At 43.7% G+C, this 27929-nt stretch overlaps 1 protein-coding gene across 4 annotated transcripts in view; it reads right to left on the bottom strand.

Moving 5' to 3' along the window:
• LOC102024131 (phospholipid-transporting ATPase IB) overlaps nt 1-27929 on the bottom strand; it is a gene marked incomplete at its 5' end in the record, with an annotated part of 454403 nt that overhangs the window by 259733 nt on the left and 166741 nt on the right.

The raw sequence follows: 27929 nt of genomic DNA, 5'->3' as shown, positions 1-27929 counted from the left end.
TGGGAAGTCTAGAGGCTTGGCTAAGTGACTCAGCGGTTCTAAATCCTGGGGTAAAAAGGACATGCCCTTCCTGCTCTAGGATGTTGTTCAGTGTGCCAGTGTGAGAAGTTTAGGTTAACTACGTGACTCAGCAGGGAGCCTTATGTCCAGCCTTTCCAAGTACTGTCCCAGCAATGGACCTGGCTCCTATTCTCCACTGGACATTCAGGCCTTTCCAAGTAGCGCTAACCAGGACAGAAATGGGGGTGGGAAGCGGGAGAAGGCAATTAGGAAGGAAGGTGATGCTTTATTTACACAGCAATTAACCCTTACTGAAGTTTATTCAATCAGACTGACTGTATATCACGTTCCGGGCATGATGTTCACGGTATGCGCAGCAAGCTTTTCGCAGTAGAAGAGAAAGCCAAGCTAAGGAGGACTTCAACATGAGGAGAAAAGTAGAGGGCAATTTGATCTTGGTTGTGTTCTGGGAAAAGGTAATTTTACAGAAGAAGTAGCCAGCTGTTCCCCATTGCCAACAAAGAGAAATCAAAAGGAAATGGGGCTATACCGGGCAATCAGGTATGCAGCTAGGTAAAAGAAATGTGTGCTGACATCAAAGGGTGCCGAATACTATGTGTGGTTTACAGTTGTGTTTCCAGAGCGCCTTTAACAGTTTTAGAGCACCAGGGCAATGCTTCCTGAGGGAAAGCAATGGAACCAAAAAATTCTCAAGATATGTGCTTGGGCCATGATTAATTTTTAAAATATGGGCCTGTATATAAAATAGAATAAGTGATTCAGTATTTTCAATCCCTGTATAACACCTCCTTCTGAAAAACTATTTGAATCCAGCATGCGGGACGGTGGTGACATGCAAAGAGTAGAACAAATGAGAAATGACTATCATATGGACACAGAGAAAAAGGCGGAGGTTCCTAGAGGGAAGAATGTAACTTCGGAGGCCTGAGGACCACGATTCCCAGCCCACTCTCAGCCATTTGTGCTACAAGATACACACCCAGTACACTGAGGCGGGGATCACCTGTCACACACAAACACATGCGAAGAGTTCCTATAAGGAAGTGAAGCGGTCATCTGAAGTATGGCGTCACCACTGGTGACTTTGATTTCCTTCACTTTCTTTTCCCTTCCTGTGTATAATAAGCATCTCTTACTCTTACAGATGGGGGCGGGGAACTGCCCTGTCTGCAAAAACTCTGGCCTGGTTTCCTGCGCAATATAATCCTTCATGCCATTCTATATTACGCTACAAACTAACTTGCGCCAGTCAGAACACCTGCTGCCGGTCTGATTCGTTCCTTCCTAGGCAATGACGACTCCTACGGCACACGGTGCCCATCTTCAGTATTTCAGCATAAAGGCATGCAAAACTGCTGTTTAGCAGATTATTATTCTTAGATCCTACCCACTGAATTTTCTTACTTGTGGGGAAATTACACTGGTGAGCTGTAACAAAAACTTTAGCCAACTATAATAATACCCCAACTACAATTTGGGGTAGGAACAAAGGAAGGGTGAGAGGTTTATATGACATTTTCAATAAATTTTCAATAACTTCCAAATGTGCATGCTTTCCAGGTTGATTCACGCCTGTGGGGCAAAAACAGCAATAATGCACAATATGATACACGCTTTTAAGGAAACAGGCTCTTTACTGCATTAAATGATGCATTTCAAATATATGTATGTAGATATTTACATATATATACACACATATACATGTAAAATTTTACATATATGTAAATGTTTATTCCTTGGAGAGTCGACCAATTGATTTATAAAATGTAGAATCATTTGTTTTCACTTAGTGTGTACAACCAACTCAGTTCAGAGATAGGCGGAAATACATTACAAAGGACGCAATGGATGGCACCTAAAATATTTTATGTAAAACACAATCACATAGTGAATTACTTCTTTAACTTACTCATTTATGCCAGTACTCACTTAAGCAATTCATTTATACTATTTTGACTACCAAGTACACATTAAAAATAAATGTAAGAGACATTGTCTTTATCTGACATGTTCAAATTTAAGTAATATAGAGAATTTTAGAGCACAAGAAATGATCCCTTGAAGATCAAGCAGTCTGTCCTTTTTTTCGGACAGAAAAGGCAGGCCTAAGGTGTGAGTGGTTTGCCCAGAGCACAGTTGGGTGGTTAGTGACACAGTCCTCCTGCGGGCGTGTTCCGGGGTCTGGTACCGGTCCCTTCCCAGCACCCGGTGCTGCTCACCTCGCCTAGCAAGGACTTTGGAAGGAACATCAGTGCCTCCTAGGAAGGATCATCAGTACCTCCAACTGCAAACTTTGATTTTTTTGGGAGAATGGGGAACCGCCTAGTTCTTTGGGACAGGGACAGAGAAGCTTGGTTTCCCACTGGTGTAAGGGAGCTGGAACAATCCGTGGAACACGGAGAAGCAGGGTTGACTCAAGAGGCTGCGAGCGAAAGACTGGTCATTCAGACACTCCCGCAACATGGGGCGGGGCTGCCCAGCTCTGAGGAAGCCTGAGTTCTGAGGGAGAGAAGAGTGCCCACCATGACAGAACTCTACAGCCCCAGGTTTTATGCCATCCCCTTCAAATCAATTTGGGTCTAAGCATTTCAATTTGGGTCTAAGCATTTCATAACGTTTGACATGGCAAACTTCCAGACACGGAAACCCACAGGTTTCAAGGTGAACTCTAGCAGAGAAGCCCGTTGTTGTCCGTGATGAAAATGCCCAGCCACCAACCATGCATGATTGCTTTATTTCCCAGTTGCGCTCCACTGTATGTTCCTCCGCATTTTTTTAACCAAAGAGAGTGTTAGATTGTACCTTCTGTGAATTTGATTACACCGACAGGCACATCCCACTAGCCAGATGGATGGCCCTAAACATCAGACAGCTGTGCTTTTTTCCAGAAAAGTGAAAATTCAAGATTGGACAGCATTTCCCATAAACAAAAAGCACCCTCAAAAGTATTCAGGAAAAGCATGGGAAAAATGAAAGCAGAAGAGCCTCATTTAATTATTACGGCTTTAATCCTTAATTTTATCCTTTAAACAATTAAGCAGAATAAAAATCCAAGAACTCTTCAACATCCACCTTACGTGTAAGCTTTTCCAGAACAAGTAAGTTGGGCGGGGATTCTACACCTGACCTTCTTTATGGCATTCATGTTGGGTCTATTAAACATGAAAAACTATAAAAGTAAGAATATAGACCAAAATCAAGACGTACAACCCATAAGGAAAAACCAGCACTATATTCTACCTGTGAGCGTGACAGATATTTGCACTTGAGGCTATAAACCTTAAAAAGGGTAGAAGCTAACATCTGAGCCCTTGTTCACACATTTATTACATTTTAAACACCAGAGGTAAAAACCGGTACAATAATCGCTAGTCTTCACACCGCTGAACCTGCCTACCTCTCTTTGCTCCCATTTGTTCTTCAAAATTAAAACCACTCTGATGGTGCTGAGAACAAACCTGTCTTCACCTAATGTTTGCTTTCCAATAAATTAAGTAGAGGAGCAAAAGTTAGCTGAGGAGGGGCTGTATACTGCACTCCCTTCTGGAAGGACGCACACTAGCATATTAAAGACTCGGAAACGATGACATTAAGCATCTGCACATAGTTCTCTACTTAGGGAATCTCTTCTTGTCACGGGGCCCTCACTAGGATCCAGCACAATTCTCCCTGACTAGGGTCCCTGAAGTGCCAGAGTAAATGAAAGGCTCATCGGATGCAAAGCCGCTCTCTCATCGCCATTTGTAGCTCACTTCCAAATAGGAAAGAGGAAAGGGCCATCAAACAAAACAAACCAATAGGTATAAGGCTGGGCTGACTTCCTGCAGTCCTTGCTAGGGGAGTGCTATTATTATTACTACTTAGTAATAATACTAAACCCAGAGAAGGAGGCAGGTGTCATTACAGAGTTCAAATAAGTATCAGTCGGACTCAGTTCTGAATCTGATTGTAAAACGCCCAAGTGCGACAGTCTGGACAAGTTATCCACCTTCTTGAAACCCCTGTTAAAGAGGACATCAGGGCACCTGTGGAGGGTACTAGTTAGGGTGAGACACCTTACAAATGCCCTGACTGCTGTTGCTGGTTGTGTGCTGGGCATGTGATGCTAGAGGAACCAGACAGCAGGGAGACAAGGAGCGTCCCCGGAACCAGAGGATCTTCTTCTGGATTCCATCTTACAAAGTAATAACTGAGCATGTTTAGTTTGTAGTCCTAAAGCAAAGGAAAATACGGAGATATAGAAGATACACCAACAATTTAAAGTCCCAGAAGGGTAACCTAGGAAAGCATAGGAAGGGAGAGAGAAAAGCCAGACAGACAGAGGCTCCTTCTAAGGCTCCCTCTGAGTTTTTATGACCCCAGTGGGAAGAATGTCCATCTGATAGGTCTGGAAGGAAGGTACACTGCCACTCTGCAAAACTCGGTTTTCAGAATTAGTTATCAGTAACAGTCACTTTCCAAAGAGAACCTGCAGAGAAACTAACTACACAGTTTCAGGCACACACTTTCCTAAGTACACGTATGCTGATTCCAGATATTTCCAGCGCTCGGTATGCAGTGAGGACGTCTAATAGAAAGCTGACAGTTCCCGAAACAATGCAGGAGAGAGGATGGAGGCAGATCCTATTTGCACCACAGTGCATTCCACTTTCACACCTTTATCACACTTCATAGCAGACACTGAGAATGTAGATGTTGCTAAATGTATTCTAAAGTTTGGCACTTGATACAGATTACGGAAACAGGTTTTTTGTTTTAACTAAATCAAACGTGGTGTGTGTGTTTTTGAAAAATTAGCTGCATGTGCAAGTTGAGGGGAGGAAAGGACCTTGCCAGGTAACGTGATCCTCACACCCTCCTCACCAGGAGAACCCAGAGATGAGCAAGATCTTGTGACTCCTGGCTGAGCTGGGATGCCAGGACAAGTGCACAAGGCCTCAACTCCAGAGCCAGGGCTCGGGTCCGTATAAGACTTCCATCTGGGTCAGTCTCCTGTACGTAAGTTTTGCAGAGTTAACATTCAGTCCATAAGTGGGGCAAACGGGTAGGAAATGACAAAGGAGAGTATATCCCTAGTGCTTTGTCATGCTTGAGGAAATGAAAGGATTTAAGCGTATCTGGCTTGAACAAATACTTTCCCTACCAAAGTTAATCTACAATTACATTTAATATGAAATATTATATAGAAAAACGTCCCCTGTGTTTTTGTGGCTGGAGGACACTCTATAGTTTGTGTTTTATGACTGGTCTGCGGCAGGGGTCTGAAAAATTCCCTCTGGAGAAGTTTATTCTGGATAGTGGATAACTTTAGCCATGGGCATTTCCAATCATCTCTGACACTGGTCCTTAGGGGCATGTGAGGGTGGATCGTGTTGTCCAAAGGCCCACAGTATTTGTTTCTTAAAACCTCAAGTATACTTCTACCATGCAGGGCTCCTTTGCCTTTCACAAAAAAGAACACATATGTAGTAATGTTGCCAAAATTACCTTACTGGTTTTCCATGGCATTTTGTGGAAGACAATGCTTTGTTCCACAAAACAGCACCAGAAAGCTCCAAATTTCTTCCTGCAGTGCTCCAATACGCTAAGCAATTCTCAGATTTGTCAGATAAGAGTTAAGCTTAAATGGTGGCGCACACCTGTTATCCCAGCACTAGGGAGGCTGAGGCAGGAGGATTGTTCTGAGTTCATGACCAGCGTGGGCTACAAAGTGAGGTCAAGTGACCAGCCTGAACTACATAGTGAGGCCCTGTCTCAAAAAAAGACAAAAAAAAATGAGTCAAGCTTTATGATTTCTCCAGCATCCCATATTTGTATTCAATTGCACTTAGTTCTGTACTCTGAGAGCTGAGAACACCACACTGCAAGAAGCTCCGGGTATTCTGCCACTTCCCTCACCCCGCTTTCCATTTCCTGGCATGTGTGCCCCAGCTGGAGAGGGACAGGGATGTGCCAAGAAAGGTACAATGCACTAACCTGAAAATTAAGCCAAAGAAAAATGAAAGGGAAACATACACCGACTGTGTGCACCGACCCACTCCCTCATCTCTTCAGAGAGATTACCAATTCGTTTTCCTACCAAGCCTCCTCCCGGCGTCTCTGCCTTTTTGCCGGGTACGTTTTCCTGCAAACTCTTATAAACCTCGGCTGCTTCTAATGAGAGGACCACCTGAACCTTACAGAATCACTCCTATGTGCTTCCAAGCCAACAGGACGGGTGAAATAACGGCTCCCAAAGACATTCAGGACCGAATCCCTGGCCTGTAAATATTACCTTATATGACAAAAAATAAGTCTGTAGCTATAATTAAATTAAGGATCCTGAGATGGGGAGGTTATCTGAGATGACAGGGTAAGCACTACAGGCAATCACAAACGTCCACAAAGGGCGTTTTACTGCAGAAGAGAAGCCAATTGGATGAGAGAAGCAGAAACCACAGAGACGGTTTAAAGACATGAGAAGGAGCCACAAGTCAAAGGATTTAGGATTTAAAACAATCCTTTAGACTCCAGTGTCCCCTAAAAGTTGAAAAACACAAGGAAATCAATCGTCCCTGGAGCCTTCAGTAAGAGCATAACTCTGCATTGTTTTAAGCCATACGGATTGCAGCGATTTGCGGCAGTGGCAACAGGGATCCAACGCACCCGCCCTGCAGCCCCACCCCCACCTCGTCTTCTCTCCACATTTTACACATTTAGTTAGAGTGACACCTGCTGCAGCTTCACATTCTCAACAGTGATGTGCCCTAGTTTCTGCACAGCAAAACATTACCATCTGTTTAACATAGATTAGAAAATTCTTCTTAGAGATTTCCTTAGATGATAAATACCCTTGGTGCATTGGGATGAGTAAGTCCAACGTGCTTCGACTTACTCTTCGACTCGGTGTGTCTGTCTATACACTAAAGAATGATATATATTCAGCTGAATTTGAATATTTGCTTATGAAGTTACTCACCCTGAGTTTCAATTCTTGACCAGAAAAAAATAATGATGCTTCCATGTGAATAAAATAAATAACGCACATAAAACTCTTAGTATAAGTCCTGGCTATAACAAGTGTTCCACATATGCTGGTATGAGTATTGACACGTGCACATCTAGCCATCAGGTTATCAGACTGACATTTTATGGTCCCTTTGAAGGTGTGATTTGAAAGCCCCCAAGCTGATCTACAAGCCAGAAAAGAAATCAGTCCTGATTCCTCGTTAGTCTCACCTCCGGGGTATTCCCATCCCCTCATGCCTAGTTACTTCTCCCTGTGATGCCACCGCTATGCCATGGCCGGATACCAGAAACAAGAAAGTAATTTACAGGCGAGAACTGAAATAGTAATGAACAACTGCTCCTATGTGAATGTCTGGAACAAAACAAGGGGGAAGGAAGTAACCGAAGAGGCAAAGAGAGAGCCATGTTAGAAGTGAGATCCTGAAGTTAGCCAGGCAGCACTGCTAAGTTCCAGAAACAAACTCAGAAAAGCACTCAGCAAGCTGGCTAAGGGACCATGTTACTTGACAGTGTCTGGTCAAAGGCACGGGGAAGTTACCAGTACATTCAAGCCAGTTGTGTCTGAAAGCTGTTCCCCGTGGTCTGACCACCTCAACCAGACAATTTTATAATCATGGCAGGAAGTGACCAGAGCTCTGAGGTGGTCTCAGTCACCTCCCCCTGGCATGCCGGTGACAAGCGTGCTCTGTTTTGCTTGCAGCAGATTTTTAGTCTCTTAGGTCTGGGTCAAGGTCAACACAGACTGAACTGAGGGTCTGAAAAAGACCTCAGATCTTATCACAATCAACCATCACTACCCCTAACCCTGAACTGTATAACACTTAGGCTTTGCCCCCAACCTCTGACCCCTTCCTCCCTGTTTATCCATGAAACTTTGGCATGATTTACTCAGATATGTGATCTCAGTGGACAGGATGTGGAAAGCAGAACAGCTAAAGAAAATTGGAAGAATTAAGAGAAAGTTTTCTAGGGCCAACCACTGCAAATCTATTTCCAGGCTAGATCTGTCTCCCAATTGCCAGGTATTTATTTATACATCTAATTACCTTCTGGAAATGCCTGAATATTGTCACAGGCCCCTCTCAAGTGCAACATGACTGCATTCTTTTCTCTGTCTGCATTACAGAGTATTACAAACTTAGTAGTTTACAATAGCAGCTATATATTTGTGACGTTATGTAGTAAAGGTCAGGAGTCCAGGTCCAACATGGGTGAGTTTCCTCCTCAGCTTCCCAAGGCTAAAATAAAGGTACCAGTGAAGCTGGGTTCTCATCTGGACCCTTTTCCAAGCCTACATCATGTGGCAGAATTCAGTTCCTTGTAGTTGTAGGACTGAGGTCCCCTTTTTCATGCTGGACATTCTGTGGTGCCATTTCCAGCTCTTCCAGGTCACCTGCATTCCTTGCTATGCGCCCTCTCCCTTTTTCAAACAAGCAAAAGAGCATCAAATCCTACTTATTTTTAAAAGCTCTATTTAAAAGCAATCAAGACTGGTTGATTGATTTTATGATGCTGGGGATTGAGCCCAGGGTTTTGCACATACTAAGCATGCAATCTACCTCTGAGTTATATTCCCTGCTCCCTCAACGTGGACGTAAGGGGCTTGTGTGATAGGCCTGGCCTACTAGGTAATCTCCCTTTTACAAAGTCAAGTGTACCATGTAACAGAATTAACTGAACAGCAAACTCCACCATATCTTTAGTCTTGAGATTATACAGAAGGTGGCAATCCTGGCACCACCTTGAGATTATACAGAAGGTATCTGCCAGACAGCGGCAATCCTGGCACCACCTTGAGTGGCTGCCCAGCACCATGGCTACAGGCCAACTCTTCTCCCGCCTCTCCACCCTCCCCAAGGAACAATCACCACAGCCTCTGTGGAAATGGACAGGATTCTCTACAGAGACCCTCCAGCTGGAGTTACAGACAACAAGCAGACAAGATCCGATCAATGATGTTTAAAAGGCGTCCGGAAAAGCTCCAAGTGAAAGGATAGAGGATACAGGGAGAGGCAATGGTGAGCTAGGAGACCTGCCATAACTAAACTAATACAGAAGAGGTTCTACACCAAAAAATATTTCCAGCAATAAAGATCATCTCGCAGCAAGCAAAAGACTATAAAGTCAGAATAAGAAGACAGCACTTCACAACTGCAAGGCTGGCAAAAATTAAAACACCTTAGAAATTCAGGTCTTGGCAAGGATATAGCTCTAAAGAAAATTTCACAAACTCCTGGCAGTTCACCGAAGGATGTAATTTTGCATTACTTACTGAAGTTGAAAATGCACATTCCCCGCTCCTAAGCAACTCTCCTCCCGAGTATTATATGCTAGAAAAATATCTGTCCCAGAGACACTTACTATTTTTGTCGCCGCACTGTATGTAGTGGTCTCAACATGGCAACAAGCCCAATGTGTATTGACAGGAGAATAGTAAAAGAAATTGTGGTAATATTCATATAATGGGACTTTCTGTAGCAGCGAGAATGAATACATTCCAGCTACATAAATTAACAAGCATTAAGTTCACGCAACCTTGAACAAAATCAGCCATATCACAGAAAACAGTACAATACAATTTCACCATACAGAAAGCAGTACAAGTTACAGGCAGGTAGACACCATGAAAAGTCAATGAATAATAACATTAGTGAGAGTAGTTGGCTGCGTGACACAGAAGTGGGGTATAATCTAGGTACTTAGGGGTTTTCAACAGCCTTCACGGCCATTTCTTGGCTAAGCATGAGAAATAAGTATTAATTTTATTGCTGCTCTTCTATATTATATATATTTTTCATGTATAGACAAAAATATACAATTAACTAATACAAAGCAATAAATTAGTGCCAAGTGTGTGTTACTAATAATAAGTGCTATAAGAGCAAGGGACGAATCCATGCCACATGTCCTGGGAAGAAAGGGTCTCATGAAAGAGCAGAATTGCAAGAACAAAAATTCAGATGCGTCAGAGCACACAGCACGTGCAGGGTGCAAAACAGCAGTCTTACTGGCCAGAAAGCTTGACTATGAGGAAGGTAGTACAGGAGGCTGAGGCCAGTACCGAGTGGCGGTAACCCCAGTAAAATGCAGACAGCCCTGTGGAAATGGGGAACCTCCTAAGGGCCTTAGTCAGAGAAGCCCTAGGACCAGGTAATACTTTATAAGGCTCTTATGGTGCAACCAGTTGACAAAGGCCCTGCTATAGCCATCATGGAGGAAGAGGAAACAAAGTGAGGAGGCCACCCAGCAGCAAAGAACATGGCTGTCAGGAGATTCCAAGCCATGACTCCCATGGGAGATGCCACCACACACCCACCCCACGGGCTGCAGCCAGAACCACAGAACTCCATCTGTCACACACTAACTGCCATTGGCAAGGATGTGGTGAAATCAAAACCTGACCGCTGCTGATGGACTGTGAAGGGGGACAGCAGCTGTGGAGAAGAGTTTGGAAGCTCCACTGCCAGCAATTCCACTCCCGGGTATGGAGCTGGCAGCCACATAAATGCACACCCACATGAGAATGTGTCCACAGGTGTCCACAGAAGCATTTACTCATGACAGCCCAGAGAAGGAAGCAACCCACCGCTCACCACCTGATGAGCAGACAGATGACACGTGTGAGATCAGGGAGGGCAATCCTTTTAGGGCTTTCAGAGGTACAAACAGCCCGCCATGCATGCCACAGGTTTGCCATCATTGTGCTAGCACCATACAATGGAGCCGTATCAGTAACAAAGCACAGATATGTGCTCCAGAAGCGCTACGCTAAGGGAAAAGAAAACACCCAGATAAAAAGACCATGTTATAGGGTTCTATTTACATAAAATAATCAAGACAAGGAAATCAAGAGAGATAGAGAGTAGACAAGGAGCTGCCTAAAGCTAGAGCTGTGAATGTATATAGGCTTTCTTTCTTCCTTTTCCTGCCTCCCTTGCTGCCCTTTTTTCTTTTCCTTTCTTTTCCTTTTTCCTTTCTTCCCCTCTTTCCTTCTTTCCTTCCTTCTTTCCTCCCTCCCTTCCTCTCTGTGGTACTAGGGGATGAATCCAGGGCCTCGCCCATGTTAGACAAGCACTTTACCACGGAGATACATGCATCCTTAGCCTTTTACCAAATAAATTTTATACAACATAAAGTTTGAAACAGGGTCTCCCTAAGTTTCTCAGGTTGAGCTTGAATTTACAATCCTGTCTGAGCGTCCTGAGTAGCTGGGATTGTAAGCATGTAACTACTAAGCCTGGCCTTGGTTTCTTTTTGAGGTGATGAAAATGTTCTAAAACTGATTGTAATGATGGTCATATATATCTATGAATATATAAAAACCACTGAATTATTTACCTAAATGACTGAATTGTGTCTTAACAAGGCTGTTTTGCTTTATAAGGTGTCCATTGCTTGGACATGCTGACTTCTGTCCCAGCACTAGGTCCAGCCTGGAGACACATTTAACCTGTCCCCACAGGGCTTTGATGGGCACTTAATAAGAAGTTGGTGATGTTCTAGCAGATGCCCCATAGTGTAGTGTTCATTAAATGCTGGGTGAAGTTAGATTTAAAAGAAACAATCATCAAGAAGTGAGAACTAATCCAGGGGAATGCAGAGTGAGGCCAGGCCAGCAAAAGAAAGGAAAGGATTCTGAGAATTCACACCAGCAGGCCTGGGAAATTGAGACCGCTCGTAGCAAATATTCCAGAATGTCCTTCCTGTGTCAAGGAAGGGGCCGCCACACGTGAGAAGCAGATGTCCTGGAGGAAAGGCAGAAGCTCTCATGGGACATTTCCCACTGTTCACAAAGGTGGGACAACTTTCAACCCTTGAAAAAAAATGCCCCTCTGAGAATGTGCTTATGAGAATCCAGGTGCAGAGAACAGACAGCACGGTGGGTATATACGTGGATCTGGGGTCAGAGGCCTCCAGCTCCGACTGGCCCAAGAAATGGGTGCCTTTTAAAAAAGGAAAAATGACAGTTCCAGTAAGATACAATGGAGCCATTTAAGTGTGCAGTTTAGCAATTTTAAATACATTCAAAGATATATACAACCAAAGGGTAAATTTATACAGAAATTAGTTTATAAAACTAGTGGTTGGACTAGAAGAAGAGGCACTGAGCTAGCCCAGGTTGACGCTCAGCTGCCATGTCAACTGACGTTCCTGCCACACTCCGGTGACTGAGCCACCAGGCAGCCTCTGTCCTCACGGTGCCTCTAAGCACTAGGCCCCTGGGTCACCAGGAAAGCCCCACATGGGGGCTGAATTTGGGCACAGAGCACTTGCTGGTCGGCCAGCAAGCCAACACTGAGACTACACCATCCCTCTCCACTTCATTCTGCTGTACGTTTAAGTCTTATGCAAGTGAATCTAACTGAGTCACTGCCAGAACCCTCACTGCCAGAAAGATGTCTCAGCTTTCCTGACCCCACAGAATAGGAAGGGACAAGAACAGGATGAATGATGTGAAAGGATTCAGTCTACCTCATTTTCCACATCATCTCAAGACAGCAACAGCTGAAACTCAGTGAGGCAAGTAACAAATATTCTAGAAATGCTTGCTGGGAATTATCCATCCATCCATCCACCCACCCACCCACCCATCCATCCATCCATCCATCCATCCACCCATTCATTTTCAATTTAAGCAGCTTCTATCACTGACTGCCCACATGGATGCAGGAAGGCCACGCCCCCTTAGAAAAACCCCATTCAAAGTTGTACCAAAGCAACAAATAATCTGATTTTTCTTCTCTGAGAATCAAATAATATCCAAATGTGCAATCCTGAGGGAGAATGAATACTGCCTGAATAGCACAGGACTGTGACGCTCGGGAGCTGATCTAGTTTTGAAGAAATGAAGTGGGAAGGTGTTTCAAAATGAAAGCCTATTTCTTTCTCTGCAGTGAGTCCAATCTGTATGGGTCGCAGTGCTTAGCTGACGAAGTTCAGGGCCTACACACACGTTTTCAAATGCATTCTAATTCGCAGAGGCAGCACAAGGCAAAAAAGACTGCTGAAATCCTAATGTCCCTGGGTGTGCTCGTGCCCGCAAGAACACTGTTACACATGGACCCCTCCCTTTCACCCCCTCTGCCATTTTCACTAGCTCTGACTGTCTGTGCATCTACCCATCTAACCAACACCAGAGATCAATTACAAAAGGCAGACAGCTTCACTGCCAGTAAATAAAACACCTATAGATATAAAGTTGTGCTTTTGACCAACTAAAAAAAGCAATCTTGTGATATTTTAATCTTTTTACTCTTGGCTTAAGGTTTCCTTTCCCAGATCCACATTTTGTCTCAGAAAATATCCTCCCCCGTCTCCCGCTGGTACCAGGGATCAAACTCAGGACCTTGCACTTGCCAGGCAGGTGCTTGTGCCGCTGAGCTATACCCCAGCTCAGGAAGTGCTCTTGGTAAATGTTTCCAAGATTGTTGCTGGCTCTTTAGCATCCTCTATTTTTTTTTTTTTTGTTACAACACTAGCTTTAGCATTTCATTAGGAAAATAAAAACACTATTTCTCTAGACACAATAGAATGGCTGCAAAGTAACATTAAACAGGCTTTTTGTATACCAGCTAGCGTCTATAACCCAAAAATGATATACAGGTAAGGAATAATTAAGAGACTTCAGAATGCTAAGGGGAAAAAGAATAATAAATTAAAAATCATATTTATACATGGTCATCCAAATTTTTTCTGACCTTGAGTCTCTGAGATAGTAAGATGTTCCTTAATTGTATAATTTGAGACTTCTTCCAACTCAAAGGATCTATGTGAATACTGTTTTTATGTATTTCCCTATTATATTATGGTAAAAGTAATCTCAACCCAACTTTCCTAATATTACTATCCCGCCCTAAAAACTCTACAGTGTCCCACAAATAAAAACCAGCGACCTACCCAGAACCAACACCAAGAGCAGGAAGTGCTGGTTATGTGGCATAATTGTAAAACAGGCACAACACAGCACGGCCAGAGGCCTGCTGGCATCTGCTCCGTCAGACTCATAGGTACCTATGTACAATATTGTTTTCTTCCCTTCTAAGCCTGGACTTTTAAGCACTATCATAAAAAAACATATGTAGTAGGAGGAAGGAAATTAAAATGCTAGTGGCAAGCTTTGCTTCAGTTCTTAAACCCACCTGTGAGTATCAGGACCTGCTATTCCTTAGCAGCTGGATGTCCAACACAGGCGACAGGCACAGGGTCCACGCACCAAGGGGACAGGCAGGGGAGTGCTGGCCTCTCAGAGCGCGAGCAAAGCCAGCACAGCACAGACACTCACGTAGTCTGAGTTTAGGAAACTTTGTTCACTTTCCTAGCTTTCTCTCTCACATTTTCTTCACTGATGTTTCATTAGAACTATTTTATATTTTTCATTCACTCTTTGGATACTGTTTGAAAACAACCAACAAAGGAAAAGGGGTTCATTAAAAGAGTAAAAGGAACATTCATGAATCAAATTTCCTAGTTTCAGGACCTAGCGTAAGGATCTTCCTAAACCTTGACTCTGTCTGACTGTGAGGTGTCTGCCTGTAGGTTCATTTTTTTTTCTCAGCACCCACATAAAACAGTGCATGGACAGCACGTGGCAAAAAGCCTAGCCCACTCCCAGCACTCAGAGCCGTCGGCACTGCCCGGATCTGAAATCCCTGGCTCCTTCCGCACGCTCCCGTCATACTCACCTGCACGCTCCTCTGCACGTTGCAGCCAGACAGCTCTCAGACCTGCTCACTTCCCCTTCTCTCCTCTTCCCCAGCTACCGAGACCGATGAATGGATGAGATGGGTCAACAGATGAAAGCCTGATCAGTCTGTCTGTCTGTCTGTCTCCACAGTGCTGCTGCCAATGGATATACGCACCTCACACGGAGGCAGCACGCATTAGGCAGTAACCAAGGACAGCGTTCTTCCCAAGAGACTGCGTGCCACCGTCTACCCAGCTTGTGTGTAACTTCACATGTGCCTTGAGATGGATGGGAAATTACACAGGCAGCTCCTGCTTTACGTATTCCACGGCCACAGAACTTGTAATGAACAACACTCACTTTTTCTCTCACAATTTGTAGTTACCTTATTTCCTTTCTCCTGTTGAGTGCGCACCTCTCATCTTCAGCACCAGAACGTCAGGTCTATGAGACTAGGAGCTTTATCTGACTTGCTCATGACTACAGTTCCACGGCCCAGAACAGCACCCAGCATCAGAACTAAATAAATATGTCAGGTGAGTCCCTCCTCTTGTATTTTTATCTCCTTTAAATTCTTCTCCAGACTGCAGTTAGAGTGAATGTACGGCGAAGACCATCCAATGGGGAAATGAGAGTTTCTCCAAAATGGCATTGGAAGTGGATATTTACATGGGAAAGAATGAAGTTGGATGCTTGTCTCATAACATATATAAAAATTAACTCAAAAGGGATGACAGACTGCCACATAAAAGCTAAACTGTAAGTACCCTGGTAGAAAATACAGGAGTAAATCTTCATGACCTGAGATCAGGCAATGGGTTCTTGCATAAGACACCAAAAACATGTACAATAAAAGAAAACATGAATAAATTGGTCTTCATCAAAATTTGAAAAACTTTTATGCAGCAAATAATATCATTAAAAAAGTGAAAAGACAACCCACTGACTGGGAGAAAAGATTTACCAATCATGTGTGGGATAAGATACTTGCATCACAAACTTACATGAAGGTGGGCAAAAGACTTAAGTAGACATTGCTCAGAGATGATACATAAATGGCCCATAAGCATACACAAAGTTGCTCAACGTCGCTAGTCATTAGAGAAATGCAAATCACAGCTATAATGAGATACTACTTTAACCCATGCTAGGAGAGCAATAATAAAAAAGACATATAACAAGTGCTGGGGAGGATGTGGGGAAACTGGAAACTTGTGCATTGTTAGTAAGCATGTAAAATGGTGCAGCCATTGTGAATAACATTTTTGCAGGTCCTCAGACAGTTAAACACAGAGTTGCCATATGTGCCAGCGAGTATATAACAAAGAGAACTGGACACATATACGCACATAGAAACACACATATGCACGTAAAATACGCACATAATATGAATATTCATATTAGCATTTCTCACAACAGTTTTAAGTGGGAACAACTCAAGTGTTCATCAAGTGATGAATGGATGATCACATGATTTACACAATGGAATACTTTGTGACAATACAGAGAAATGAAATATCACAACATGGATGACCCTTAAAAACCATATATGCTGAGTGGTAGAAGCGTCACAAAGACCATAGCAAAGGCTGTATAAATGCGGGTATATGAAATGTCCAGGATGGGTAAAACTACAGAGACAGATAGTAGATGAAGGGGAGCCTGGGATGAGAGGAAGGATTGGAACTGACTAAGGGGATACAGGCTTTCTTTTGGGAATAAGAACAATGTTCATAGCTTTCTGAATACTCTAAAAATAAGTTCTATACTTCAGGGGTGTGAATTACATGGTACATAAAACATATTTCAATAAAGCTGTTACTAAAATTAAATACATCTGACTGCATCACTCATTGATTAAAATTCCCCAAAGGTCTGACACGATGTATCAAGCTGTGGATCAACCCTACCTTCCAGCCAGACTTACACACCTGAGAGATGTGGCTTCCACTTGCTTCTCCAGCCTCATGTTGTTTTACTGCTGCCAACCCACACACACAGTAGCTGCTCAATAAATGGTCACCCTAAATTAACTGATTTACAATATAGTTCAATGGTATTATCTATAAATGAAACCAATTTCACCCTTAAGAAGTGGCATAAGAGGCACCAGGGGTATAGCTCAGCGGCACAGCACCTGCCTGGCAAGTGTGAGGTCCTGAGTTCGATTCCCAGAACCCTCCCCCAAAAGTGGCATAAGAATGGGGAGAGGGACAAAACAAGGCACCCAGGCTTCTAAGGAAGCACTGACCCAAATTCCTTGTTAACTTCTTTTTCTGTCTCTAGCGTCCAAGCAGAGATTCTAACACTCAGAATCACGTGCCAGTCCACATGCAAAGGACTTTCTGGTTCCTCCAGGCTCTTTTTACTTCTTCGTCCCGCAGTGTCAATTTCCTGCTTGGAGGCTTCCCAGAACGTGAACATCAAGGCAGCTACGTGAGAGCTCAGAGCGGGAAAAGGGAGAAGCTGAGGAGAAGGCTGAGTCAGACACTATAGTCATGTTCACGGTCAAGGTTACAATCGTCACTGTTCTCCGGATAATTTCAGCAACCGTGGCTGAGCTGGGGGCTAGCCGCCTCCAGGACAGTCAGGGAGCAGGAGGTTATTGCACCGCCAACGCTGCTCCCTCCCTCCCCAGTACTGCACTGCTTTTACGCAGCACTCCCTGCGTGTGGGATGTGATTTTGGTTGATGAGGAAGAAACGGGGCACAAAAGAGACAAACTCGCTGCTCTGCTGAGACTGACCTTCCGTGGTGGAGACAAACAACAACAGTTGGGCAGACACACAGTAGGGCAGGTGGAGCGCGGTACTCTCACGCACCTACATGAAGGAGAGCGGCACTCACACAGCCAGGGCACCCGCAGCAGCCCGGCTGAGGAGGGCGCTGTGAGCAGGGACTGCAAGGAGCCTGTGTGCATGCAGCGCCGGGCTATGACCTAGACAGCCCCCAGTGAGAAGCCAGCTGCACAGCCGGAGGTCCAGGTCATGAAGGCGGGCGCGGAAGGCAAGGAGCAGCACCTCTGAATTTCACTGTGTAAGAGGTGGGAAGTCACCAGAAGGTTTTTCCACCAGAGGCAGACAGCTATTCTCTGCACACCAAGTGCCAGGCTTAAAAAATGGTGATCAAGTCAGGCAAAGCAGTCAGGGTCAGACTGGTGAAGCTACTAAATGTAAGGATTCCATGACCCAAGGCCAGTGGAATCTGAATTTCGGCATCTACATACTGAAATACAAGAAACCAGACATCAAATTCATACTCGTACGAGCCATGTGATTTTTAGTGTCTATTTCATCTTCCAGACCCCGATGCCAGGAAGGAGCAGGGTGTGCACATCTTACCACGGTAACTGTCAAATCCCCAGGACCCAGACCATGGCGTCCAGCAGCACCCCCTCAATACTCACATCTGCAGTCAGATTTCAAAATTATCATGAAACCCAACGCGCTCTACATTGGAAACGGTCCCTTGGAGACCTGAACTTGCAAAAGAGTCACAGGAAAAGTACTAGCTTGTAAACACGAAAAACTTCTGACTCACTCAGAACTGCTAGATTCAGGTTGAACTTTTTAAAAATCTTGTCGAAGAGCCTCAGTCCAGGGCAGTGACACATTTTTGGTTTTGTTCATATAATATACACAAAAGCCAAAGTACTGAGAATAATGCTGATTGACTTGAAGATTTTGAAAAGCAAGCTGATATAAACTCTTTCTAAATCAGTATCTTTCTGTACATGTGTAAAAATAAATTTGAACAGTATACTGTATATAAACTGGCAAAAATTTCTAACCCAATGAAATGTGCCTCTCACGTTATCAGAAACAGCGTTATTTAGAAGAATGAAATTTGCTACGCTGAATGCTAAAAATCCTTTCAAGTTGAAAAAAGAAACAATTTCTGCTTTTTCAAGTAGATGTCAAAACTGAAATACGGAGTGGTCCAACAAAGCCAGAAATGTAGTCACAGAGAGGCGTACATCATTTTGAGAAGGGAGGGAATTCTATACAATAAGCACCAGCTATATTTTCAAAGATTAAATTGCTAAACTTGTACTAAGACAAAATAAATCAAGTTAATCTTAGGATAATTTTAATGGAAGATGTGGCATAGTAAACCTAAATGCTATAGGCTGTTAGCTCCATGAGGCTATTTCTTACTTTTGTTTTGCTCAGATGAAGCAACTTATCTTTGTTGGAATAGCATGGCTTAAAACATAAAGAATTCCTGTGTGTATTTTGTAGAGAAATGTTTCTAAGGCTGCTATCTCCTACTTGCGTCATTCTCCTCACCCATCAACCCACTCCCCAAGAGCACCTTTTCAGTCCTCTTACATACTAAAAGCGGGGTTTATTAAGGCAACTCCAGCTGATTAAAAATAACTACAGCGAGGATGTTTATTAATTAGCCTGAGCAGGATGGACCCCTAAACTTACGGTCTGGCTTGTTGTCATTGAGTCTTTTGTCTTGTGCTAAGCACTAGCAGAACCACTGATATTCTTTACACGTGTATCTGGGCCCTCAGCTGAGACCAAAGGATGTCTTGCCATTAGCTGCATGTGGATCCTACACCAAACAGGCTAATTACTCAGCAAAGATATTCAAAGTCTGACCTCACCCAAAGCCCTGCCTCTTGGTCACCTTCCCAGAGGGATGGGCTCATGGGAGAATCTTTCAGCTTCCTGGACTTTTCCCCCTGACCCCTGTGTGTCCCTAGAATAGGACTACCTCAGCACCTGGAAGACGAAAACCCTCCTGGTTCTATGCAAACCAAGAGCCCTTTTCTAACGAGCAACTGCCTGAACCAGCCTGGTTCGCAAACTTGAAGTCAACTGCAGTCTAGAAAACACATTTGACTGGAGCAAAACAAGTTGGTCCAGGATGCAGCCCATACACCTGAGTTTTTATTTTTCTCTTCTTTCCCTCCCGCGCGGCAGCACACTCGAACCCCATGCAGGCATTTCCTAAAGGCTAGTCATAAAGTAACGGTGGAGGCAAGTTCCACAACAGCAGACAAATGGGCCGCCTCGCCATCTGGGAGAGTGCAGACTGGCCGGTCCCCCTCTGCACCCGCACTGAGCACCCAGCAGCTGCTGGGGATTAGGCAGCACCTCGCCACGCTGGCCCTCATCCTCCCCCAGAGCTCCTCCAGCAGGCCTGTCTTACGTTGCCTCTCAGCCCAGCCCCGCGCTGGCCTGCCCAGCTCCGACCCCTTGGGCCGGGTACTGCGACGCTGATTCCAGCTGCCCCGTGACTGTCAGTGAGGGTCAGTGCGTTCCAGAGAAGCTGCAAGTTCAGTCCCACTTTTTAAAACCTCTTTACTTTAATTAGTACGCGTCTGCAGTACACAATTCATCGCGGGGTTTCTTTCCTCCCTCCCCCTCCCCCACTGTGCCAGAGACACAGGCAGCTGCACCCAAGTTGAGGTCTTCATTGTCACTAACCTGCAGTATAATCAAGGCCTCCTTTGACCTTCTTCTGACCCATGTGACCTTCCCTGATCCACTGTGAGTACCTCAACCCACCTTGATCTTTAGAATAAAGTCTTTAGTGCTGGACTCTGGACTTAGACTCTGAGTTATTTTTTCATCTCCATGACAAAACATCTGAGATGACCAGCTTACAAGGAGGAAAGGCTTACTTTGGTTCACGGTTTCAGAGGTTTCCGGCCATAGCTGCTTGGCCAGCCATCTTGGGCCTCTCCTTCTCCACGACATTATCTGAACTCAAGGGACGCTTAACCAAAGAAATCTTCAGCTTGGGGCCATCTGAAATGCAGATGCCAGACATCGGGCGATGGAATCTCAGTTTCAACTCGTGGCAGCGGTTTGAAATCCAGGACCACTGAGAACTCCCGGCTTGTTTCTCTAACTTCACTGACCACAGAGATCTCATAATCTCATGAAGGCTCAGTGCCAGCCCTGATACAATCGTTGTTTAATCTTCCTAAAGGTAGTTTTGCATGTGTGTATATCCAATCACAGGTATCCAGAATGTAAATTCAGGTCCTCAGTATCATTAAAGTACATTAACAGAGCAAGACATCCTCTCACTCCAGTTAGAGCAGCTATTGCAGCTGTTATCAAAAGGACAACAAAGGACAAATGCTGAATATGACCAAGGTCATAAATATACATTATACAAATGTACACTTTACATACATAGTGGTAACTCAGCTCATGAACTTAATGCCAGGATTCCAGAGGCAAGCCAAACTGGATGAGAATGAAATCAGATCTCCAGGTAAGGTCACCACTGAGTCTAACCTCTGAATTTGATTCCATTCTCATCCCATCTGGTTTCTGACCAGGATTGTGCAAAGAATTAAGTTCATGAACCGAGGTACCATAGTATACACGGATCAGTTCTCCAAAAGGCATGTAGTTATTATATTCTGCAAACATATACCAAGGAAAAAAGAATGAATGCGGGTGAAGATTTGGAAAAAGAGAAACTCTCACATACTGCTGATAGGGCTATGAAGTGGCACAACCACTATGGAAGACATGGAATCTGATTCATTGTATGATGTAGCCATCTCACTACTATGTACCCAAAGGAAATGAAATCATATCAAGGAGATATCTGCATTCCCTTATTCACTGTAGTACTACTGTACTCACAACAGCCAAGATATGAAATCAACCAAGGTGCTTATGGAAGGATGAGTGGATAAAAAAAAACACCGCAGACACACATAATGAAGTATTATGCACTGATGAAAAAGGCTGAAATCCTACTGTTTGCCACAATGTGGATGGAGATGGAGGGCATCATGTTAAGTAAAATAAGCTAACACAGACGACAAATGCGTATGCTCTTACTCACCTGGGGTAACTGAAAACATCAATTCCACAGAAGAAGACAGTAAAATAGTGATCACTAGAGACTAGAAAGGGTGAGGCAGGGCAAAGACAAGGCTGATGAAGGTTATCAGAATACAGTTAGACAGGAGGAGTTAGCTCAAGCATTCTACTTTTAGTTATTACTGTTGTTATTACTAGCAATGCTGGGGATGGAACCCAGGGCCTTATGCATGATGGTAAAAGCTCTACCACTGAGCATACCCCTTGCCCTTGTATTCTGTGGTATAGTAGGGTAACTATAGCCTATAACAACTTAGCTATATTTCAAAATAACAAGAAAAAAGTTTCTGCATGTTCCCAAGACAGAAAAATAAGACAGAAATGCTTGTTACTTGACTTATTGTATACTGTACTGCATACACATGCATCAGACTATTATATAATCCCACGTAAAGACATAAAAATATTGTGCATCAATTATAAAGGAAAAATAAACATCATTTACCATTTACTTTTTCCCTTTTAAAAATGTTTCATCCTCTTCAATGTTAATCTTATATTTATTTCTCCTATGTTTGATAATTCTAAATTCTTATATTGACGTGAACCGCTATGGTTTAGAAAAACATAGACTCTAACTGTACACGCACATGCTCTGTTCAGGTCTCTACGTAGAAACTTTCATTCTCTTCCTATCTTTTTCTGTTTCAGGATAAAACTGAAATATATATTCATTATGGTTTTAAGGAGAAAATAAGGACATAAGGTTCAAGTATCTGTAAAAGGGCAAAATATTGTGATAACATAGGGCTTTTAATTTCTTAAATGCTAATATCTTCAAACAACACCCATCCATTAAAACAAATAAAAGTCAGGAAAAATGCGCAAACGATTGACAGATGGTTTTAACTTGGCGCTTGTATATTTGTGAAAGGATTATCTTTGAGCGGGTGTATTTACTTTGGTGTTTAATGATTGGTGGGTCCGTGTGGTGAAAGACATCAGTATGAATACTTGCTTAGAAAAAGAAAAGATGCCTGCTGTTTTTCTCTGATGCCCCAGGTGTCAAGAATTTGATGGGACTGGAGGGCGGCTGTCTGTTTGTCTCTCTGTCTCTCTGTCTGTCTCTCATTTGCAGGCCTGTCAGACCCAAGGCCACTAGAGAGCTTCAGTCCTGGAATACAGCTCAGTCAACGGCTTAACAAGCACCAACAGAAACCAAGTCATTCAGCGGGCAACCTCGGTCTCTGCTGACTCTGTGGAGCTCTGCCGATGACAATGGTGGTAAAGTTTAGATACCACCAATCATAAAACTCAAGCTGAGCACAGGCCTCCAAAAGCTGGCAACTTTAGTGAGCTCCATCAGTCTGACGAGGCCAGTCACGGAGAGCTCACTTGTGGCTTTAAATGGGACAAAATTAGAGTACCAAGAATTCTGGGAAATAAGAAATTGAGATGTTTCTGTCTTGTTTGTTTCCTCTCCAAAGCTACGTAAGAAAGTGGATCAGAGAGGCATAAAGCAGAGAGGAGCAGGCTATGCATACAGAGGCCCAGCTACACGCTGCTGGCTGCTTCTCCTGCTCAGACCGGACCCACCGCTTCTGGGTTTGCAAAGTCACAGGAGGAACCTGGCTGTGAAAATCAGCACGGGAGAAGCACCGACACTTCAGAAGCTGATAAATGAGGTACAGTGTCAGATGTACGATCAGGAAAATGAAAAACGTAATTTTCCTTGGGACCAATTAATGTAAGAACTACTTTGCATCCTCTCAGTCAGAAGGGTGTTAGCGTTGTCAGGTGAAGGGGAATTTTTTTTTCCTAGTGGAAGTTAACATGACACTTTCTTATATTAATGAAACACATTCTGAACGACTTCATAGGAAAGAGAGGAAAAAACACTTTATGTACAAATACCTCCACAAGGCAAGCCTTGGGGGCATAAATATTCATGACATATTCCACATGTTTAATTAGCCTCTGTTCTTGACTCTTTTTTTTTTCTAGTTTGCTTTTCTAGCAGGACAAATGCCAAATATGAGCTTCTGCTTCAGACTTCTGCACCACAGTCTGGCCTCAGATCACCCTGTTTCGTTTGGCAAGCAGTGTTGTCAAGAATGACATGCACCGGGGAATGAATCATTCATGAAAACCGGCAGGGAGAGAAAACACAGGAACAAAGGTGAAAAGTGACGTGTCTGGGAGCTCTTCTGGCATCTCACACAGGTCCCGGTGTGCTGAAAAGTAGAGCGGATGGATGGGACTCAGGCAGACCCTATTACCACAATTTTCCAACTTCTCCGAAAGAGGGAAGGTCTGCGCGGCGGCTATTGTCCAGTCTGTCACTGAGCTACCTGCCACTACCGTGGCGGCCACCCGGGGGAGGGGATTTCTGCCACGTCAATCATGTTTCAGAATCATTCAGAAAAAAACGCTATGACAATTTTAGAACCTCCCCCGAATGTTTCTAAGCATTGTGTTCCCAAACACATGGCGGATATTAAAGACGAAGCCCTATTGCTAAATACCCCATGGTAGATCTCTCTTTTCAGGCTGACTACTCAGCAGACTTTCTTACAGAAGAACTTCCTATACGCTCAGTTTTACAGTACACATTCGCGGGAGACCAGATAGGAAGATTAAGCCCTCACCGGCCTCTGCTGTGAGCACTAGGGAGCAAGGCAGCAGGAGTGCGCGCTGATACGCTGCAGGAAAAACTAATGCAGCTGAAATCCTGTTGTTCACTCAGCTACATACCCTGGACGGTGGGACAGAGATGAATCCTGCTTTGCTCTGATTGCTTGTGCCGTGTCTGAGTGAATAAAGCCAAGGTCTGCGAGTCACTTGTGGCTCTTTGTTGGAGGGAGTCAAGAGCCCCGACCCCCACATTTTAGCTTATTTTGTGTCTCTTTATGTTCATCCTCATGGCTCCTTGGGCAGGTACAAGCTCGTAGCTTGGCCCCCTACCCACACTGCCCACAATCTTATCAAATAACCTAAATCTTCCCCAACCAAGTATTTTATCTTCTTAGGAGACAAGCAATAATGCTGACAGGGCTGGGGAAGAGACCAAACTGGAGGAGCCCATTCCTTTCTACATGAGGTGGGCCAGAGATCGACTGGCGGACGCATAGGATGTCGTGGGCTGGCCGAGTGCTTCCAGAACGCGGTAGCGAAGTGGCCAGCCATGGCAATGAGGTGCCGTTGGCATGTTAAATGCTGGGCATTCTGCTTAGTAAGGCAGTCTGCGCTGACTTTTCTATACTGGGGGGAGGTTCTGCTTTCATATACAAGGACTGATAAAAAATACGGTATGTGTTTAAATTTTTGAAACTTTATTACAATACAAGATACAATGCTGTTAATCCCCCTCAAAATACTTCCTCTCCCTTCAAACACACTGACCCTGCTGTGCCTGCCACTTTCTGAAGCAGTTCCGTGAGTGCTCTTTCACGAGGGTCTGTAGTCCACGGTTGTGGCTGCTCAGATCACTTCCCTTTCACGGTCGTTCTCACTTTGGGAAAGAGTCAGCGTCTCACAGCGCCAGGCCCAGTGAGTAAGGTAGACAAGGACGCACCACGGTGTTTTTAAGACCCGCCTTTCCGGCACTTGGCAGTAACGTCCACCGTATTTTTGATGATACCTCACAAAGACACTCATGACAAACGGACTTCCAGAGAGGCCTCAGAAAGTAGCATGAATAATGAGACAAGTATGTTCAAAGTAATGGGGGATATTCTGAGCCGAATTAATGGCGATATGTCTTTTATTGGAATAAAACTTTTTAAATATTTACTGCATCTTTTACATCTCATATCTATCTTCTATATCTATCTATCTATCTATCTATCTATCTATCTATCTATCTACCTATCATCAAATAATCTCTCAGCTGCTTCCTTCTTGGCAAGGCTAACCATCCAAAGCTGGGGTCAGAGTACAAACTCCACTACTAAATTGAGGGAAACAGGTTTGTCCCAGTGGGGACAAGCGGCTGACCATCTCTGACTTACTCTAAGTCCACTGCCTTTACATCTCTAATGAAAAATACAGCCAGATGGCACACATGTTTGTTCTCCCATCCAAGTACTAACCAGGCCCGACCCTGCTCAGCTCCCCAGACCAGACGAGATCGGGCGCGTTCAGGGTGGTGTGACCGTAGCCTGCACACTTCTTTGTTGCTTCCCTGTGAATTCCCTATTATTTTATGGAAATCATCAAGTGTCTTTATAAAGAGTCAGCCATGAAAACCTTCTTCACAATACTATTTACAATTAAAAAATCATCAACCCGATGATTTATATCCATCAACTAGAAATGGATTAAACTCATTATTTTTTCCTACAATAGAACAGCTTTGCAAAACATTATTTGACAGAAACTGTTTATAATGTTTTGACTTGCACCTTGTGACCAATATGACACCCCTTCCGATTAAAAAATTTCCAGAAAGATCTACATTTTAACATCAGTTCTTAAAGCAAATCATGAGTTGGTAGCACTGTGAATGTCATTTTCGTTCTTCTTATCTGTATTTTCTAATTTTTTTTTACAAGAAAGATAAATCATTCCTAGAGTTAGGAATATAAACCCCAAAGCTTTTATAAAGCATCCACCGAGCCCACTGCCTTTTTCTCTTAATGTCTTTACTTTCACAGCATCATAAGTTTTTGCATGTTTATCTTTGAATCTACCTTGAGAGACACAAGTCTAAACACATCTGAGAAAATAAATGATGCCTTCTGCAAGCCTTAATTTGCACACCCAGTGGAAATCCCTGCTGTGGCGTTTTCCTCCTACTCCATCTTCTGCCCTGGGAGGCAGAGCTGTAAATCATGTCCACTAGTGAGGCGGCACTTGGGGCCACCAGCATCATCTGGAAGTGCAGGGTCGGTGGCGGGGCCGTCGCCAGCTTCCTCACGTGGGGGACTCTGATGAGCCTTTCATGACTCTTTTCCTGACGAGACACAGTGGCTTAAGATTTCTGAATATTCTCAAGAGGTCAACCCCTGCCCCCATAGTCTGTGTTACAAAATTTATCTCCATTTTGACAAAAATAAAGAGGCTCAAAGAAAAAGGAAAAATGAGAAAGAGGGGAAGAGAAAACAGAGAACTCTTTCTTGTACTTACTGAAAATGCTTTACACATTTTCTACATGACTTTTATCCCATTTGGAGAATAACAAATCCTCTAAGATTTAATGCCAAATGGGTCTAAACATACCGTTTAGACTGAAAAACAGGGCAAAAGCAGAAACTTCCCTATGAATTGCAGCATCAACAGGACTGGATCAGCTGACGCAGCCAGCTAGGTAAGTACGGGTCCTGGCATTACTGGGCTCTAGGACGAAATGCTAATGCTTCCATTACCAGCTGATGCCATGGGTAAGGGCAAGATAATTTCTTGAAACCTATACTTCCTTTTAGATAAAAACAGAGATGATACATATCAAGGATCAATCAATGAAAAGACTGGAAGTTTTGAAGTCAATGTAATAATCTGCTTATCTGGCTTGGTCTCCTAAGGTCCCTTCCTATAAAGTCATGGTGACTGATGCCATCGAAAGGTTCTGCCATCTCAGGACAGTAGAGCATCCACAGGACGGTGGACACCCAAGACCTGTGAACACACAGAAGAGAGGCAGGCAGAGGCCTGTGATAAATTCTGCAGATACATTTTGAATTTCAGGTGTCCCTTGAATGTGGCCCTGTAGAAGTCCTGGACACACACGGACCTATGGATATGGAGTGCAACTGAGGCGCCACCACGGGAAACCAGCTGGGGGGTCACTGTCCCCAACCCCAACTGTTCATCAGACTCGACTGTGTTTCTAAGGTTCTGAGAGTTCTGATTGAATTGTTCCAGGGAAGGGCCTGGGAATCAATCTTTTATTTATTTTCATTTGACCAATATATTTCATTCAAATATTTTATTTTTTTAATTCAACAAAATTTCAGTTAAATAGTTGAATTATTTTATACATTTGTTTATTTTGAAAGTAAAGTTCACATGACCTAAAATTGATCATTAAAAGCGAAACACTTAGGGGCACTTGGTATCACAACGCTGCACGTCCATCTCCTGCATCCGGTTCCACACCATTTTATCAGCCGCCAAAGGAACTCCTGCCCCCCTTAAGCAAGCATGCCTCATTTCCAGCCCCTGCTCTCTGGCTCGATGGACTTCTCTGTTATGAATATTTTATTTGAATCAAACCAGACAAGATGTGGCCTTTTTTGTGACTGGTATCTTTCACTAAGAGGGCTTTCTACGTTCATCCATATTGTAATATGTAAATCTACTGCCCTCCTTTTTACAACCGAATGTTATTCCATCCTATGGGTATGCTGCATTTTATTTAGCAATTTATGAATTGATGAACATTGGATTTTTTTCTACCTTTTGCTATACCATAT

Source organism: Chinchilla lanigera, unplaced genomic scaffold, assembly GCF_000276665.1.
Source record: "Chinchilla lanigera isolate Chin_1 unplaced genomic scaffold, ChiLan1.0 scaffold00096, whole genome shotgun sequence".
NCBI lineage: Eukaryota > Metazoa > Chordata > Mammalia > Rodentia > Chinchillidae > Chinchilla > Chinchilla lanigera.
This window is presented reverse-complemented; position numbering and strand designations above follow the sequence as displayed.